At 52.3% G+C, this 13,467-nt stretch overlaps 1 long non-coding RNA gene across 1 annotated transcript in view; it reads right to left on the bottom strand.

Moving 5' to 3' along the window:
• Positions 1–2,867: 2,867 nt before the first annotated feature.
• Positions 2,868–13,467, bottom strand: part of LOC147094293 (uncharacterized) — a 32,885-nt gene continuing 22,285 nt past the window's right edge. Inside the window, exon 2 of the long non-coding RNA XR_015074737.1 lies at positions 2,868–4,147. This is a non-coding gene — a long non-coding RNA (uncharacterized LOC147094293). The remainder of the gene's footprint in view (positions 4,148–13,467) is intronic.

Raw genomic sequence — 13,467 nt, 5'->3', positions numbered from 1 at the left:
CATAATCCTTATCCACAGTCTTCAACCTTTCCACAGAAAAGAAGCCGACCACTTTCTCAAATCCCGTAAAAGAGGAAAACGAGTACTCAAATTTCCTTCTTCTTGCTGTTGTCACTCACAGGACCCAGCCATCAAGACATTGGTTATTCCTTGCCGATATACCTTGTTTTGTCTTTTATTTTCCTTTTTTCCTTTCACTTGTATCCCGTTCTCTTTTCCCATCTTATGGCTGTTCAAGCACCAGACTATAGATAGGAACAGTCTGTCTTTCCTCCACCAAAATGGCAGCGCACAAACCCGATCCCATCACCGAAACAAAGCCTCACAGCTGCCACCAGACGAAGCACAGGCGGGGCCGCTGGAACTCATTCGGGCCGGAGACCATTCTTCAACTTTAGAAACCGTGCAGCATGCTCACCCACAGCATCTCCCGACTCCGCTTCTGTCGACCAGCCGCTCAGCCCTGGGCCCCCGCCTGGGGTCCTCCGCCCTGGGCCCCCCGCCTGGGGTCCTCCGTGCTGGGCCCCCCGCCTGGGGTCCTCCGTGCTGGGCCTCCCACCTGGGGTCCTCCGCCCTGGGCCCCCCGCCTGGGGCCCTCCATGCTGGGCCTCCCACCTGGGGTCCTCCGCCCTGGGCCTCTCGCCTGGGACACTCTCCTCTGGGTCCTCCGTACTGGGCCTCCTGCCTGGGGTCCTCCATGCTGGGCCTCCCGCCTAGGGTCCTCCGTGCTGGGCCCCCCACCTAGGGTCCTCCGTGCTGGGCCTGCCGCCTAGGACACTCTCCTCTGGTCCTTCCACCCTGGGCCTTCTACACTGGGCCCTCCGCACTGACATTCCCCGTGAGCAGCCGGGGTGTGGAGCAGCCCATTCACACAGCACCGAGCAGAGCTGAGCTGCTGAGAATCTTGCAGCCTCCCCTGGGGTTCATTAACCCGCTCCCTGAGCTCTCTCACCTGATGTGTCAGCGGCAGCTGCCAAGGTCCGCGCATGCTCAGCTCACACTGCCCGGGTGATTGACGGGAGCTTCCGACCAATAGGGAGTTAGCGGGGCAGGGCTGGAGGAATGAGCCAGCGGCGGGTCCTCCAAATAATCGGGGAGCCCGAGGGGCGGGACTAGCGGCACCCAGTGGGCGGGGCTGGAGGAGCGAGCCAGTGGCGGGCCCTCCAACCAATCGGGGAGCCTGAGGGGCGGGACTAGCGCCGGCTGATTGTCTTATCTGCAGAGCAGCGAGTTTCTCCAGTCCCTTGTTCAGGGCTCGGGGCCAGGGGAAGCTGTGGGCCTTTATTCCTCGCATTGGACACAAGTCTCTTTGTCTCACAACACACTGACTCAGGTTTTAGTAGAGACTTTTTAAATTCATCAATAAAAGCAGATAAATCTCGTGGAACAAAATATTTTATATTTGGGAGTAAAAAAACTGTTATTTTTCCTCTGTGGAATTTGTTAGTCTCAGACAATAACAACAACTTGTATTTATATAACGTATTTAAGGTAGTAAAATGTCCCAACATGCTTCACGGGAGTGTTATAAAACAAAATTTGACACCAGGTACAAACCAAGCATATTCCCATAAGGAGGAAAGATGGGGCGTCCAAAGCTCAAGCTCCCTGGATGACAACGGATATCGAGGTTAAAATAAAACAGAAAAAGGAGGTTTACGACAAATGTCAGGTACAGAATGCAGTCAAAAACCAGGAGAATACAGAGAGTGGGGGGAAATTGAAAAAGGCTATATGAAAGAAAGACTTGCATTGATATAGCGCCTTTCATGACCACCAGACATCTCAAAGCTCTTTACAGCCAATGAAGTACTTTTGAAGTGGAGTCATTGTTGTAATGTGGGAAACACGGCAGCCAATTTGTGCTCAGCAAGCTCCCACAAACAGCATTGTGATAATAACCAGGTAATCTGTTTTTGTTATGTTGGTTGAGGAATAAATATTGGCCAGGACACCGGGGATAACTCCCCTACTCTTCTTCAAAAGAGTGCCGTGGGATCTTTTACATCCACCTGAGAGAGCAGACGGGGCCTCAGTTTAAAGTCTCATCAGAAACAGTGCAGCACTCCCTCAGCACCGCACTGTCAGCCTAGCTTTGATGGGCTCAATTCCCTGGAGTGGGACTAGAACTCACAACCTTCTGACTCAAGAGAGCAAGTGTGCTACCCACTGAGCCACAGCTGGCACAAGGGAGAGAATACAAGAAAAGATTAGTGGGTAATGTAAAAGGGAACCCAAAAATCTTTTATAAACATATGAAAAGTAAAAGGTAGTTAAAGGAATGGTGGGGCCGATTAGTGACCAAATAGGAGCTCATCATACGGAGGCAGAGGGCTTGGCTGAGGTACTGAATGAGTACTTAGCATCTGCCTTCACAAAAGAAGAGGATGAAGTTAATGTCGCAGTAGAGGATGGGGGAGTAGAGAAATTGGATAAAAATGGATAGAAAGGAGGTGCTAAATAGGTTGTCATCACTCAAAGTTAACAAGTCACCCAGTCCAGGTGGATGCATCCTAGATTGCAGAGGGAAGCTAGGGTGGAGATAGCAGAAGCTCCGACCACAATCTTTCAATCTCCCTCAGATATATGGGAGTGGTGCCAGAGGACTGGAGGATTGCAAATGTTACATCCTGTTTAAAAAAAGGGGAAGAGGGATAAACCTGGTAACTACAGGCCAATCAGTCTAATGTCAGTGGTGTAGGTGGGCATCCTTTACCTGGTTTACGGTAATTTACCTGGTCAGGCAGCCTTTGCCACTGCACTGTGGCCAATTCCAATCAGCGGTTTCAAATCGCTAAACCCCCCCCCCCCTCCAGTTCTGACTGGAGGAACTTATAATTAATGATATATTAAAAATGGACAAATGGTCTGGATGCAAGAAAGTCAAATTTAATTGAAACTAAAGAAACTACACCACACGATCAAAGTAACCATGGTAAAATTGCTTAACGGGGAAGGCAGACGGCAAAAACGAGGGATAAATGGCTACAATGTTAACCGCACAATCTTAGCAACATTTCCCTTAAATTACCACCCCTTTACTTCTCCCTAGATTGTCTTGCTAGTGGGTCAGAAGCCTTGCTCACCTGCAGTCCAAAGAGTAAAAGAGACAAAAAAGGGGCAGAGTACTTCCTGGGCTTAATCTTTATACCCTGGGAGTCCCTGCTGTTTTCACGCCGAAAAGGTCCGTGCGCAATTTCGCGCCGAAAAGTCCGAATACACAAGAGAAGGGCTTTTAAGTTCCTCCATTCATACATGGAGACATCACGTAGTAGAGTCAACTTCAGTGAATGGATGTGTGTAAACAACCCATTGTGCTTGCTGTCCGATGATTGGCTGATTCAAACGAGCTACTCCCCAGTGTAGACAAGCAGCTTGTAGGTTACCGGACCCGCCCAATACCACAGGGTGACTGACAGCTCGGGCTCCATTCAAACTTACTACAGGGCAGCGCTGAGCTTTTCATATGCTAACAGCCTGTCTGTCCTTTTCTGCTGCCTTTTAAAATTCTGTTTCCATGAGGTCTTTCAGCCGTTTTTATGCCCTGGGCAATTTAAACAGTCCAAAACTCAAGAGTACATCTTTTAATAAAATGTACAATCTTAAAGTGTGCGATTTTCACAAAGTTCTTTGATTCCAGTGTCCAAGTGCTGCCTAGCTTACGAGCTTTTTAACGCAGCCTTTTGCGGTTCTGGGTATGTTTTAAAACATTGTCCAACCCAGAGACAATTTAAATCACACAAGTCTTCGTCCACGATGTGGATTAATATTTCCCAATCTTCGGGGGCTGAGGGGATTTTGTGACCCCTACATTCCTCCCTTGGATACTTACAACTTGCTTGTAGTATTCTCTTGAAGAAGTGAGCAAAATTTGCTGACCCCCCACAAACAATCATCCCCTGTATTTACCTGTAGCTACCTATCACTTATTCCCCGACCCGTCTATTCCCCTCAAATCCGAGAAAAACCATGGTACGGTAGGCATCTACAGATACATCAATTACAAAATGTTACAATAAGGGGTGTCATACCCCTGCACCACTTGGTACATTATAACATATTACAAAATGTTGCATTCTTAGTTATACAATGTAATCAAAATGATCCCAAGCACGGAGAGGGTCCTACGCCTCTGCACCACTTGCAACTGTAAAACAAAATACAAAAATCTTCATTAAACATTTGAAACAAAACGCTGAAATAAACCCCAACCATCACGTGCCAATGATGGGTCGCGAAATTCGAGTGGGTATTGCTCCTCCCACCCGGGCAGTAAATGTTCCTTCCACCCCCCCTTTAATGGTCTTAAACTTTTAAAACATACAGAATGGATTTTACAGAACAGTCTGATCCACCAGCCCCGAGCCGTTCCCTTGTCCCTTTGTGGAGGCGGGGTAACCCTCATGTTTCACAGACCGAGACCGGGGAGTATAGGATTGTGACTCCCAGTCCCTCTCCCTCCCGTCTTCCCTCGACTGGCTGCAGAAAATGATGGGTGCCTGTGTGGCGGCTCTCACTGGCCCCACACTCAAACTTGGATCCCAGATCCGGCCACCCACTCATCCTTCCCAGCCACACTTACACTCCAACTTTACCCATGGGCCCTGGGTGAGTTCCTCCCTTCCCCGAATGCACCCACGTGACTCTTGGGTCTACCCCTCCCCTTTACAATCTTTCCCGGGCCACCACCACCCACTCCCGGGGAATGCGTCCCTATCTGACAAGGCGCCCGCACTTCCCCACCATGACTCCTCAATAGCGAGGTCTCCCGCAAGTGAAATTCGGTCAGGATAGTGCTGGGTTGGGGCCATGCCCCACCCAGCTGGGGCCATCTCTTCCACGTAGGATGAATAGGCAGGTTCCTCCGGACCCTGTCCGGTTTCTCCCAAAGGTCACTGCGGGATCTCCTCCTGGATTCGTCCAGTGGCGAGGTGATCCCTAACATTCTGTATAACCACACCTTCATTCGATGCCCAGCTCGGGCTGAGCGAACAGGGCTGCTCCTTTGTCCACTCTCCTCCAAAAGAACTTAAAAGGACATGCAGCCAGTGTAGTGTATGTACTTTGAAGAAGGAACTATATTCTGCAGCCTTTATACTGCAGTACCAGTAGTGACCACCCCTGTATATAAGCCTTTGTAGTAACTTTGCATAGTTAGTTCCCATTTGTCTCCACTCAGTAAAGACCTGTTATAACCAACTCCTGCAGTCCGTGTCTCAATTACACACGGACATAATACTGGCGAGGAGCAGATCCGAACTTACCTACAGTCTGCACCACCTCATGGGGATCCATCCCTGAAGCGAAGTTGCCAGAGGTCGAGGCCAGAAGGAAGAAAGAGAAAAAAAACAAAGAGAAGAAACGGGCGTCGACCGTGGGCAACCGCCTCTGACAGGCTTGGTTATCCTGTCGATGGTGTTACAGCTAATCGGGCTGGTGGCAGGTAGTACACTGATCCTTCCTGGGCTGCGGCGGGCTAGAGCTCGATCGGGTGGCTTTTCAATGGGGCCGAGCAGCATTGTCGGGAAGAGGAGAGAGGGTGGAGCACACAGGGCGTGGCTGGTACTACGAAGCCGGGCAGCGTACAGACCCGAGAAGAGGGAGGAAAGTGTCCTGTGGGTTGCTCCAACAACGGGGAAGATAAAAGAAATTAGAAGTGCAGAAAGCCGCGAGGAGCTGCAGTTTGCCACGGGAACCGCGGAGAGCGGCGTTAGCAGCAGCGCGGGGGGGAAGTGCACGAAGACCATAGGGCGTCACCATCAAGGCATAACATGCCAGCAACAGCGCTAGCAGCGGCGGAGAAGACGGAAAGCGCGGGAGGCGCCATTTTGTTAAATCGGGGAAGAAGGCAAAGCGCGGGAGGCGCCTTCTTAGATTTCCAAGATGCCGAAGACTGGCAATATCACTGCCTTCGATAATGCAATAGAAGACTGGACCACGTATGTGGAAAGAGTCACAGTATATTGCGAGGCAAACGAAGTAGCCGATGAGAAAAAGGCATCGGTACTACTAAACTTAATGGGCGCAAGAACGTACGGCCTATTGCGGAACCTGATTACTCCAGCCAAAGTGATGGCGAAGAGTTTTAACGAAATTGTTGATACCCTACAGGAACACCTAAATCCTACACCGCTGCTGATAGCAGAAAGATTTAAATTCCACAGGAGAAATCAGCATAAAGATGAGAGCAATGCTGATTACCTTACGGAACTACGCAAGCTATCAAAGCACTGCCAGTTCGGAGCAGGACTGACAGATACTCTACGGGACAAATTTGTCTGTGGACTCCTCAGTGAAGGAACCCAGAAGAGGTTACTCTCAGAGAAAGAGCTGATGCTAGATAAGGCTTTCAGCGTGGCAGTATCGTACTGTGAGGACCGGGACTCGGTGAACCCAACTGCAGTAAGGCAAACTGAGGCAGAGGTTAGGTTGCAAAAACAAAGGTAAACTTTACTTGAAATAAACAAAATAACAACAGCACAGAATACAGGCTAGCAGGCCAGCAAGAGGTATCACAAGGCAGTGAAACTCAAGACTGAGCAATGAACATAAACTGAACACTGATGCATTATCAATTACTACAAAAGACTGGAAGTTGAGAGAGTAACAAACAGGCTTTTATTACCAAAGAACAGAGCATGCCTCTTGTGGTTGCCTGGTATCCAAAAGGGCCGGGGGCTGCCGAGCAGCCACCTTTATACCCAGCCATGAGGGTGGAGCCAGGGGCGGAGTCAGCTGAGGCATGCACAGACAAGTACAACAATATGCAAGAGTGAACAACAGTACTAACAACCGTGGTTTACCACATTCACCCCTTGTTTAGAATTGAGTCCGGCGGGGTGAAGTGCACTAAAAATTCGTGTACTGAAGTCTATCAGGAGGCCTTGTAAGCCGTCCTGAGCGTCGCAGCAGCGGCGGTGATGGTACAGCATCCAACGTTGAACCCGGTGTCTCGTTCAGAGGAGGTGTAGCCGGTGACGGGCCCTGGGGCTGCTGCATGCCGTCTACAGGGGTCAGAGCGCGGGTAATGGGAGGTAGCGATGGTGGTCTCTCAGAGGCACCCGAAGGTGCGAGGTCTCGTGCAGGGACTGTGTCCTGGGGGTAGGCATGAGTAGCGGTGGGTGGCGAAGAGGGTGTTTCAGGAGCACCCGCAGGCGCGAGGTCTCGAATGGAGACTGTGTCCTCCCGCCCGTCTGGGTACACCACGTAAGCATACTGTGGGTTGGCGTGGAGGAGGCTCACCCTCTCGACCAGGGGGTCCGCCTTATGGGTCCTCATGTGCTTCTGCAGTAGGACAGGTCCTGGAGAAGTCAGCCATGTTGGTAACGAAATCCCCGACGTGGACTTCCTGGGGAAGGAGAACAGTCTCTTGTGAGGAGTGGCATTGGTGGGTGTACAGAGCAGCGACCGAATGGAATGGAGTGCCGCAGGGAGGACCTCCTGCCAGCTGGAGGTCGGAAGGCCCTTAGATTTTAAGTTTAAAAGGACTGCCTTCCAGACTGTCGCATTATCCCTTTCCACCTGGCCGTTCCCCCGGGGGTTGTAGCTGGTGGTCCTGCTTGTAGCAATGCCTCTCGCGAGCAGGTACTGCCGAAGTTCGTCGCTCATAAAAGATGAGCCCCTGTCGCTATGGATATAGCTAGGGAAACCGAACAATGCGAAGAGGTCATTCAGACATTTAATGACCGTGGTACTGGTCATGTCCGAGCAAGGGATGGCAAACGGGAAACGGGAGTACTCATCAATTATATTGAGGAAGTACACATTGCAGTCAGAGGAGGGGAGGGGCCCTTTAAAATCGATGCTCAGCCGCTCGAAGGGGCGCGTGGCTTTGATCAGGCTCGCTCTGTCTGGCCTATAAAAATGCGGCTTGCACTCGGCACAGATCTGGCAGTTCCTGGTCATGGTCCTGACCTCCTCGATGGAGTAGGGCAGGTTACGGGTTTTGATAAAATGGAAGAACCTGGTGACCCCCGGGTGGCAGAGGTCATTGTGGAGGGTCTGTAGTCTATCAACCTGCGCGTTGGTGCACGTACCACGTGATAGGGCATCTGGGGGCTCATTGAGTTTCCCGGGCCGGTACAAGATATCGTAATTGTAGGTGGAGAGTTCGATTCTCCACCTTAATATCTTGTCATTCTTGATTTTGCCCCGCTGCTTATTATGAAACATAAAAGCCACTGAACGCTGGTCAGTGAGCAGGGTAAATCGTTTTCCGGCCAGGTAATGCCGCCAATGTCGCACGGCTTCCACAATGGCCTGGGTCTCCTTTTCGACAGAGGAGTGTCGAATCTCGGGGCCCTGGAGGGTCCTTGAGAAAAAGGCCACGGGTCTCCCCGCCTGGTTAAGGGTTGCAGCCAGGGCAAAGTCGGATGCATCGCTCTCCACTTGAAAAGGGAGGGACTCATCCACAGCGTGCATTGTGGCCTTCGCAATATCGCTTTTTATGAGAGTGAAGGCTGCACAGGCCTCTGCTGTCAGGGGGAAGGAGGTGGACTTGATGAGGGGTCCGGCTTTATCCACATAGTTGGGCACCCACTGAGCATAGTAAGAGAAAAACCCTAGGCATCTCTTCAGTGCTTTCTGGCAGTGGGGAAGGGGGAGCTCCATAAGAGGGTGCATTCTATCGGGGTCGGGGCCGATGACTCCGTTCTCCACTACGCAGCCAAGAATGGCGAGGCGCATGGTGCGAAACATACATTTGTATTTGTTGTATGTGAGATTCAGCCGCTGGGCCGTACGGAGGAATTTCTCTAGATTAACGTCGTGGTCCTGCTGGTCGTGGCCGCAGATGGTGACGTTATCTAGATATGGGAAAGTGGCCTGGAGCGCGTTCTGGTCAACCATCCGGTCCATCTCCTGTTGGAAGACAGAAACTCCATTGGTGACGCCGAAGGGAACTCTGAGAAAGTGATAGAGCCGACCGTCAGCTTCAAAAGCTGTGTACTGGCGGTCCTCAGCCCTGATGGGGAGCTGGTGGTATGCCGACTTCAGATCAATTGTTGAGAACACCCGGTATTGTGCTATCTAATTGACCATGTCAGATATGCGGGGGAGTGGGTATGCATCCAACTGGGTGTAGCGATTGATCGTCTGGCTGTAGTCAATAACTAGGTGCTGTTTTCCGCCAGTCTTCACCACCACCACTTGTGCTCGCCATGGGCTATTGCTGCTCTCGATAATCCCTTCCTTCAGGAGTCTCGCTACCTCGGATTTAATGAAACCCCTATCCCCGGCACTGTAACGCCTACTTTTGGTAGCGATGGGCTTACAGTCGCGGGTGAGGTTAGCAAACAAGGAGGGGTGGGAGACTTTAAGGGTGGAGAGGCTGCAAATGGCACGCGGCGGGCGATTTAAAAACTGCTGGCTGCAGACCGTGAGAGGGGGGAGGGGTCCACCGTACGCTAAAGTGACATTCTTAAGGTGGCACTGAAAATCCAACCCCAGTAGGACGGCAGCACAGAGATCGGGCAGGGCCAGAAGTTTAAAATTTTTGTATTCAGTACCCCGCACTGAAAGAGTCACCATACAGTAGCCACCGACATCCGCTGACTGGGCTTTGGAAGCCATAGAGATGCGATGATGCGTCGGCAGGACCGGGAGAGAGTAACTGCACACCGTGTCGGGGTGTATAAAACTCTCCGTGCTCCCGCTGTCAAAAAGGCAGGTAGTGGCGCGGCCGTTTACCATAATGTCCATCATGGACCTGGACAGTTGATGCATGAGAAATTGATCCAGCGTCACGGAAGCCAGTGTATGTTCAAGCGCGTCGATGCGGTCGTCCGATGAGGCGGTGGTGGAGTCCGGGTCCCCCGTAACCGAAGTCGGAGGCGTCCAAGATGGCGGACAAAATGGCGGCGCCCACGGTCCAGATCCTCACGCGGCTGGGGGAGCCCAAGATGGTGGACAAGATGGCTGCGTCCATGGTTCGCACGCGGCGCTGCTGGCGTTAATGGTCTTCCCTTTGCAGGCGCTAACGTAGTGACCTTTCTTCCCGCAGCCGGAGCAGGTAGCATTCTTCGCGGGGCAGCGTGCTCCAGGGTGTTTAGCTTGGCCACAAAAATAGCATTTTTGTGCCTTGGACATCGCTGCAGCAGTCGGAGGTGGCGGTTCCATGGCCCAAGATTGCGGCGTCCACGGCGCGGGGCGATTAGGGGAGAAAGCATCCATATTTCTGTGGGCCGCGTCGAGCGAGAGCGCGAGGGACACTGCCTTTGTCAGGTCTATTTCACCCTTCTCCAGCAGCCTCTGCCGGGAGTAGTCGGACCTTAGACCCGCAACGAAAGCGTCTCGTATCAGTCCCTCCGCATGTGCCGCACCCGATACTTCCTTGCAGTCGCAGCCACGTCCGAGTACCCGCAGTGCCCGTAGGAAGGCCTCCACCGATTCCCCGGGCTGCTGTCTGCAAGATCTTAAAAGGTGCCTGGCATAGACCGTGTTAACCGGGCGTGCATACTGCCCTTTCAGTAGGTCGATAGCCGCCGCGTAGGTCATCGCATCTTGGATTAAAGTATAGACTTGGTGGCTCACCTTCGAGGCCAGGATTTTCAGTTTATTTTCATCGAGAGTCATGGTCGAGGCTTCCAGATACGCCTCAAAGCAACGCAGCCATTGTGCGAATTTAGTCGATGAACCCGCTTCTTGGGGGTCTAGGTCCAGGCATGTTGGTCTGAGGGCTCACAGCAGCGCCTGCTGCTCAGCGTTTTGCGCCATCGGTTGATCAGCATTTGGAGCCAACATTTAACTTTGGTAATAAAATTGATGCACTATCAATTACTACAAAAGACTGGAAGTTGAGAGAGTAACAAACAGGCTTTTATTACCAAAGAACAGAGCATGCCTCTTGTGGTTGCCTGGTATCCAAAAGGGCCGGGGGCTGCTGAGCAGCCACCTTTATACCCAGCCATGAGGGTGGAGCCAGGGGCGGAGTCAGCTGAGGCATGCACAGACAAGTACAACAATATGCAAGAGTGAACAACAGTACTAACAACTGTGGTTTACCACAAACACCACTTAAATAGTAGGCATATAACAATGCACAGGTGAGTACAATTATGAATAAAGAAGGACACAATTAAGAGAGTTCATGGGGCCCTCTGGTGGCGAGGCGAGGCAGAATCTGGGTCATTCCTGATAGGACCGCCCCCCCTAGGAACGGCCCCTGACGTTCCCCCAGAAGGTCCATGGAGATGGCGAAGAAAGTTCCGCACTAAATCGCGATCCAGGATGTCCCGGTCCGGGACCCAGGAGCGTTCCTCCGGACCATATCCCTCCCAGTCCACCAGGAACTGGAGGCCCCCGCGAACCCGGCGAGAGTCCATCAGGCGACGGACCGTGTAAGCAGGCTGGCCGTCGATGATGCGGGGAGCAGGAGGAGGCCTCGTGGCGGGCGCCAAGGAACTGATGGCCACTGGCCGAAGCCAGGAGACATGGACAGTAGGATGAATCCGCATGGAGCGGGGCAGCTGGAGACGGTAGGACACCGGGTTGACCTTCCTCAACACCGTGAAGGGACCGATGTAACGGGGTGCCAGCTTGCGGGACTCCACTCACAGCGGGAGATCCTGCTTAGAAAGCCAGACCCTCTGACCAGGACGGAATGAAGGAGCCGGTCTGCGCCGCTTGATGGCCTGGATCTGTCGTTGCCGAGAAGCTCGTTGTAAGACCAGCCGCGCTCTCCTCCAGGTCTGCCGACAACGCTGGACAAACTTCTCCGCAGAAGGAACCCCCACCTCGAGCTCCTGCTCCTGGAACAGTGGAGGTTGAAAACCGAACTGGCACTCGAACGGCGACATTCCTGTGGGGGAGCAGCGCAAGGTGTTGTGCGCGTACTCAGCCCAGACGATGTGACGACTCCAGGTCGCAGGGTTGGCAGATACGAGACACCTCAGGGTCATCTCCAGGTCTTGGTTGATCCGTTCTGTTTGACCGTTAGACTGAGGGTGGAAACCCGTGGAAAGGCTGACAGTAGCTCCAATGAGCTTGTAGAAGGCTCTCCAAAACCGGGAGGCAAATTGTGGACCACGGTCAGAGACGATGTCAAGAGGCAAACCAAACAACCTGAAAACATGCTGGACCATGAGCTCGGCTGCCTCTTGGGCTGAGGGAAGCTTGGGCAAGGGCAGAAAGCGACAGGCTTTGGAGAAGCGATCTACGATGACCAGAATGACAGTGTTGCCTTGAGATGGTGGAAGGCCTGTGATGAAATCCACAGAGAGGTGTGACCAGGGGCGAGTGGGAATGGGGAGAGGATGCAGCAAACCCTGGGGGCGAGATCGAGGGTTCTTGTTTCGTGCACAAATGGCACAAGCTGCCACGAACGCCTTTATGTCCTTCTCCATGGTGGGCCACCAGAACCTTCTGCGAAGAAACTCCAGCATCCTGGATGTGCCTGGATGACCGGTGAGTCACGACGAATGCCCCCACTGCAGGACTTGTGAGCGAGTTGTGTTGGGGACAAAAAGGCGACCGGGTGGGCCATTGCCAGGGTCTGCCTCCCTCTGTTGTGCCTTTCTGACCAGCGTCTTGATCCCCCAGTGAACCGGTGCTACAATTCGAGAAGTAGAAAGAATAGGTTCTGGTTGTCTCTCCCGCTCGGGTGGATCAAATTGCCTGGAGAGAGCATCAGGCTTGAGATTCTTGGATCCTGGACGATATGACAGGACAAAGTCAAAATGATTAAAAAACAGTGCCCAGCGAGCTTGACAAGAGTTAAGTCGTTTGGCCTCCTGGATATAGGCCAGATTCTTATGGTCTGTCCAGACAATGAATGGGTGTTTAGACCCCTCCAACCAATGTCTCCACTCCTCCAGTGCCAACTTAACTGCTAGTAATTCCCTGTTTCCAATATCATAGTTGCGTTCAGCAGGAGTGAGTCGGCGAGAAAAAAAGGCGCAAGGGTGCAGTTTGTTGTCGTTAGACCACAGGGACAAAACGGCGCCCACTCCTATATCCGAGGCATCCACCTCGACAATGAAGGGGAGTGAGGGATCCAGAATCACGAGGACAGGAGCAGACGTGAAGCGCCGCTTGAGATCCTCGAAAGCCTGCGCAGCCTCAGCGGACCAACTGAACTGGGTAGAAGCGGTCTTGGTGAGGGCGTTGAGAGGGGCAGCAATGGTGCCAAAGTTCCTGATGAATCTCCGATAGAAATTAGCAAACCCCAAGAAATGTTGCACCTGTTTGAGAGAGGTGGGTGGTGGCCAATCTCGGACAGCTTGGGTCTTGCCAGGATCCATTTGGATGTTGCCGCTGGAGATGATGAAGCCCAGAAATGAAACCGTGGAAACATGAAACTCACACTTCTCAGCCTTGACAAACAAGAGGTTGTTAAGCAGATGTTGCAGGACTTGCCTTACATGCTGGATATGATCGTGAAGAGTTTTGGAGAAAATGAGAATGTCATCCAGGTAGACAAAGACAAAGTGATTCAGCATGTCTCGGAGGACGTCGTTGATGAGCGCCTGG

The sequence above is a fragment of the Somniosus microcephalus genome, unplaced genomic scaffold (genome assembly GCF_052327205.1).
Source record: "Somniosus microcephalus isolate GS21.2 unplaced genomic scaffold, FLI_Smic_1.0 unresolved_chr1, whole genome shotgun sequence".
Taxonomy (NCBI): domain Eukaryota; kingdom Metazoa; phylum Chordata; class Chondrichthyes; order Squaliformes; family Somniosidae; genus Somniosus; species Somniosus microcephalus.
The sequence above is the reverse complement of the archived record's forward strand: the minus strand, read 5'-3'. Positions and strand labels throughout refer to the sequence as shown.